Here is a 6,000-nt window from a genome sequence, read left to right as displayed (position 1 = left end):
CTAGCTGGCAAGGGGGACAGCCAAGTGTCCCCAGGTCAGGGTGCCGGTGGTGACGTCGGGGAGGGCAGTGGAGGGGTGGGTGGGTGGGAGGGAGGTTTGCTCAAGAGCAAGCTGCAAAGCACGGAGCACCTGAGCGGCTGATTTTCACACCTCACACGCGCGCAGGCACAGCCGGCCGCCTCCGAGCCACCGTTCGCCTCTCTCCCCCCAAACCTGGTGAGTCACCAAGAGGTTCTTATGCAATTGTGGGGAAAAAAGCTCTAATTGCAGAGATAATGCCATGGGAGTGACACATGCCAGCACCAAGAGCTGTGGTGTTCGATTAGAAATTACCCGCATACATATTTATAGAGCCTGCCTCTGATTCAACCTCTTCCAGCACAGAGCCGAGAGGATCGGCCCTTTCCAACACACCCCCCTCCAAAAAGCAGCAGCCCCCTCCCCATAGCATGCTCACACCAAGCCCCTTTCGTGGAAATCACCTGCTCTCTGGGAACAAATATGCAAAATAAATAAAACACAAATAAACAGAGATGCAGAAGGCGCTGCAGCAGCACATCGCTGGCCCTTCCTGCGCTCCCACTGCTGGTGTTCATTAGCAATACAGCATGCACGGGGCAGGCTGCATCGATCTGCTCAGCGATCATTAATTCATAAACAGAACCATCGATTTTTGCGCATGTCCTCATGCAAGTTTTATCAGCGGAGCCATGTGAGCACTCGCCAGGTCCGGGCATCGCCGCGCACGGTGCCAGCAGCGGCGTGTGGAGCAGCCGACCAGGGAAGGGCAAACCCAGCTCTGCTGCCCTGGGGATCCTCCCAGCCTAATTAGCCTCTTGGCAAAGCCACCTAATGACCTGCTGGAGACCAGCTCCCTCTGCTTCTCCTTCTCCACCTGCTTACCTAAGAGATGCCCCGCTGCAGTCCCATCCGTCTGTCTGAGATATCCCTCTGTCCCCAGTCACCAGCGTGTGTGTCCTCTGTCTCGTCAGCAGACCCGGGGCATCTGGATCCAGGCAGCAGGTTTGCAGACAAATGGAATAATTTGTGTTTGAGCAGGCAGAGGAGCATTTAAGATGCTGAGTGGCCCCCTGACCCAAGTCATCCCACCCCTGCTCCACAGCCCCCACCCATGGAGGACTCTGGCATCCCCAAACCCCTGTGTAAGGCTCTCCATCCCTCTGCAGAGCCACAGTTCACTGTGGATGATTTCCTGGTCTGTGGGGAAACTGAGGCCACAGAGGTGTGCGAGGGACTGGTGTCCTCACCCACGGCTCCTTGAGTCCTTGGGAGATGCCTCTTTCCCTCTGTGCCTCAGTTTCCCTCACCTATGGAGCCCTCACCCCCTCTTTGCCACAAGCACTCAGAGCTGGGGCGAGGGGGACCAGCGTCTGCAGCCGCAGGTCTGGGTGCGTGACCAGTACATCTCGGACCCCTTTCAGAATCCAATTCTTCTTTCACTAACAAGAAGGTAAATCAGAATAATCTCTTATTGGAGCTGAAGGAAACTGCCACAAGATAAAAGCCCCCTCCCCAGTTCCCCCCCAAGCCCCAGGGCTGCCCCACACCCCTGCAGGCAGGGCAATCCCTTTTACAAATGCCTCTACCTTCTGCAACTGAGCCCACTGTGCCATCACGGCTGTTCCTTCCCCCTCCACAGACAGAGGCTCTGGGAGGTGACAAGTCCCTGGTCCTCACAGAAGGGACCGTCTAGCATCCCTTGTGGAGCCACTTGAGATGCAGAGTCCATCCCTGCTCTCACCAGGGTAATTTTTTTTTCTCCCCTCTCCGCTCGGCTGGCCCGTGCAGACACTTGTCACCCAACTCCAACCACAGCGCCTGTCTGCTGCCTGTCCCCAGGGGGACAGCGAGGGCGTGCAGCCCACCTGCTTCACCTGGAGCCGATGGTCCAGCCTGGTGGGTCTGGGGTGGGGACAGAGCTGTCCACTGCAGCCAACTGGGGGGAACCGTCCCTGGTGACCCTCATCACTGGGGTGACACTGGGAGGGCAGAGCTGGCACAGAGTGGCCCTGGCCATGCTGGGGAGGGGACAAGTATGGAGACAGCCGGTGAGTGCAGGAAGGTGGAGGAGAGAACGCAGGCAATCGGTTGCGATGTGCATCGATTCCTAATGTGCCCGGTAGCCTGCCTAGCTCTTCGGGGAAGCATTAGGAGACGATGCTTAGAAAAGCTATCCACGGCCCACTGCAGTAAAACCCTCTATTACCTCACTGCCATGGCACGGAGCCCAGGGGGACAGGGACAGTGGGCACGGGGCTGGGCGTCCCCAGCAGCCAGCATCCCTCCAAGTGCCACCCATCCCAGGGATGGGCATGGGGGGGGGGGGGGAAGGTCAGCATCCTGGCTGCTTGCAGGAGTCTCTCCACAGGTCCCTGCTACCCAAGGGGATGCTGCCCCCTCTGCAAGGGTGAAGACATCCTGGAAGCGGTGACCCAAATCCCCTTCCCCTGGTCTGCCTGCCTGGGTGCAACTATGGTTGCAGAAAGTGATGTCTGACAGCCCCCACCCACGGAAAAAGGCAGCAAAAGGGCAGCTCCGGGGCTGGGGTGGGACAGCAGCGAGCCCCAAAGCCTTGCAGGTAAGTGCCCCCCCAGGGGCAGGGCTGGCTCAGCTCTTCGGAGAACCCAGCAGCGCTGCACAATGGCTTTGGCTCTTAAGCAAAAAGGCAAGGGAAAGTAAAACCTCTCCATCCAGCCGAAAACACCAGGGGAGTGACAGGTAGGTAGAAATAATTACTCAAATTGGAATTTGGGATAACTACATTCTACGTTCCTGCAATTTGCCCTGTGGGGAAGCCTTTTCACAACCCCCTGATAAAACAGATTTATCATCGACTGAACACCAGGTCCTTTCCCTGCAATCTTCAAACTCAAACATATATTTCTCTGATCATAAATTAGCAATACTTGCACTCGCTCTCTCAAAGCTGTTTCTCTCTTCCCCCTCTCCAGGTTTTCCACATCCTACAGAAATGGAAGATCCAGGCTTCAGCTGGTTATTTTAAAAGACGGCGATCAATCAGGCATGCCAAGCTCAGCTCTCCTCCCCCTGCTCGGGGTCCACAGCACACTGAAATGCTGGTTGCTGCTGCACCCAGCTCCTCCTCAGGGATGCATCACCCTAAACCAGCGTGTGCCCCCCCCCAATCCACCCTTGAAACAGTTTGGCTTAAGGTAATTTAAAAACAAAATAATCTGAAGCAGAGTGGGGAAACCCTGAGGTGGGGAATGAATCCCCACTGGGGGAGACCCGCACGCCCAGCAGGATGCTGGTCCTTGTCCCAGCAGTCCTGGAAAAGCCCGGCTCGCAGCATGGAAGAGCCATGCTTATTGGCATTTTTCTCCATCATTTCTCCCTGGTCAGACGGTTTGGCATCCTCAGACGGCGGACGGGAGACGTTTGCAGGAACAGTGTCACCTTGGAAATGATGCTGGAGAAACTCTTCCCTCTGCAGCAACAGGCCAGGACTGCTCAGGGGGGGAGCATCCAGGTGCCCTGAGGATGGGAGCCGCATCAGGGTGGAAATGTCCCCATTCCGGGGAGACACCAAGCAGCTTTCACCCCCCCAAGGAGGTGACACTGTCACCCCTGGCTGCAACAAGGGCATCAGCTCACATGCCACAGGCTCAAGCATCCTCCAGACCAACCACATCTCCCAGGGGAGCACTCCCCCTCCTTGGCTCCATCACCCCCAGCCCCCCCCCAAAAACCCAGGTCCCTCTGAGCTCTTCCCTCTGCAGGAACTGGGTTAAGCTGGGGGGGGGGCTTGCAGAGGACACATGCCTCCCATCACAGAGCCTTTCCCAGGCGGCAGGGCTCCTGCTGACAAGACCTAACACAACGTTGCTAATAATAGCTGTATCTTGGGCGCATCTCCCATCCTGGAGCAGCTCACGGCAAGGAGTCCCGCTCGCCCCAGAGTGTGGTGGAGGAGGAGAGACGGGAAAGCCCCAGGGTGCTGCAGTGCCTCCAGAGCCCCACAGTGTGCTGCAGGGAAAGGGTTGATTTTCTAGATTATTTTTATGCTAAACATTCACAATTGGGGGGGGGTGGGGGGGTGTAAAGAGGGAAAGAGTGTTTTTTCTTCCTTCTCTTCCTTTTGCTGTGTTTTTCCTTCTCCTTTTTCCAGTGGCAAAGTGGAAAATGTGGAGAAGAAAAGCCCAAGCAGCACCCCCCCCTCCCCCCACCCCCACCTCCATTTCCATTGTTGAGTTTCCCTGAAGGGGCCGGGGCAGCTGTCTGCACCCCCGTGATAATTCATGAACAACGCTTTCATCTCCAGAGCCCTTGCAGCTCCCATCTAATGAATCCCAGCACTGGGATCCTTCAGAAAAAGAGGACAGATCTGGAAACTGAGCAGCAACGCAGCTGTCCCCGGGTGGCTGCTATTAATTACTCCATTAGCGTTAGGGATGTACAGCCTCTCAGACCCTAAAGGTACCCACCAGGATTTCTCCAGGTGAGATGCTATATAAATATAGGCAGGAAAAATGAGTTTCTGGTCAGTCTGGGGGAGCCTGGCCCTGCTCCAGCTGCCTGGGTTGGGGACAGGGAACGGGACACGTTGAAGCCAGGGAAATTCCTGCCCCAGTGCCGGGTGGTGGGAGCTCGCCGAGGGCTTCGGCGGGGCTGGGCGAGAGCTCCAGCCATGAGCTGCACAAACAGCCGCCCTAAACGATCGCATGCTAAGCACAAATCGGTGCCTTGAGCCAACAGCCAGTTAAGTGCTATAAATAAAGCTGTTATCATCCATGCCTCACTCGCTGAGCAAGCCGGGCCACAGCGCTTCCTCCCCAGCAGTGTTTAAGGGTAATTTCTAGCCTGGAGGAGGCCTGGAGCTTGTCAGCATCCACAGTTCAGTGGCCTTTTTCCATCCCATCATTGATTTTGTGCTTGGCCAATATATCCACTGGTTGCCTGCCCTGGGCACAGGTGGGGGACAGAGCTGGCAGACACAGCCACTGTCCCAGACAGGGAGACCTGTGTCATCTCTGTGGCCTTTTCCCAGCTTTCCTGGGTTCCAGGAGGGCTAAAAGCTTCCATCCTTCTCCTGCCCCGATTCCTGTGCCAGGTCCCTGAGCCCAGCCACCACCGCTCAGCTCCTGACCTGGTCTCCCACCCCTGCAGCAAGCTGCCTGCGCTGCTCTGCCTGAGAAGGTGTGAAAGGACAGAAAAGGATGGCTCTGTCCCCAGGTGGTGGCCAAGAGACATGGCCCAGCATGGCACAGGTTGCTCTTGGTCATGCTGGTGGGAGGAGAACAGAGAAGAAACCCGGGTGAGGGTTGGGGGGAAGCAGGAAGGGGGATGGACTGATTTTCAACCGGGGAATGAGGACCTGCAGGAGGAAGCTCAAGCAGAAGAGGATGCACGCAGCTCACGGACAGGCATAGCAGCATCCCGAGTCCCTGCAAGGACGTCACAGGCTGCCCCAGCTCCTCCTAAATCAATCCAAGGGAAGGAACATGCTCATGTCATGGTCCCCAGGAGACAGAGAGGCAGAGGAGGGAGAAGGCTGCTGCTCTCCAGGGCTGGAGGACATTGCCGTCTCTGTTTTGGTGCTGGTTAATGATGCATGGCCGGAGCTGGGAAGAAAGCGTGGAGGGGGAGGGCAGGATGGAGGAGGAGGGGGGCCCATATGGAGATGCTTCTCTCAGAGAGCAGCAAGATGCTGAGCTGGCGTGAGATCGGGAGCTCACCGAGACGTTGGCTGTTAGAGCCAAGCAATCAATATGTGAAAATCCAGCCCAGGCGAGGAAGGTGACCTTGAGCAGCAGAGAGACGGAGGGAGGAGAGCTGCATGAATTACACACAGAGATGCTCTCTGGGTGAGGGAGGAGGGATGGAGGGGAACGAGAGGGACAGGCAGGATGCAAGCCCTCTGCCTGGCTGCTGCAGAGCCTGCTGTGTGCCTGGGGAGAGAGGCTAGTGCCTGGAGTTAGTCTGCTCATCCCTGTCCATCCCTGCACATCCCGTACCGGG

The sequence above is a fragment of the Falco biarmicus genome, chromosome 16 (assembly GCF_023638135.1).
Source record: "Falco biarmicus isolate bFalBia1 chromosome 16, bFalBia1.pri, whole genome shotgun sequence".
Lineage (NCBI taxonomy): Eukaryota > Metazoa > Chordata > Aves > Falconiformes > Falconidae > Falco > Falco biarmicus.
The sequence above is the reverse complement of the archived record's forward strand: the minus strand, read 5'-3'. Positions refer to the sequence as shown.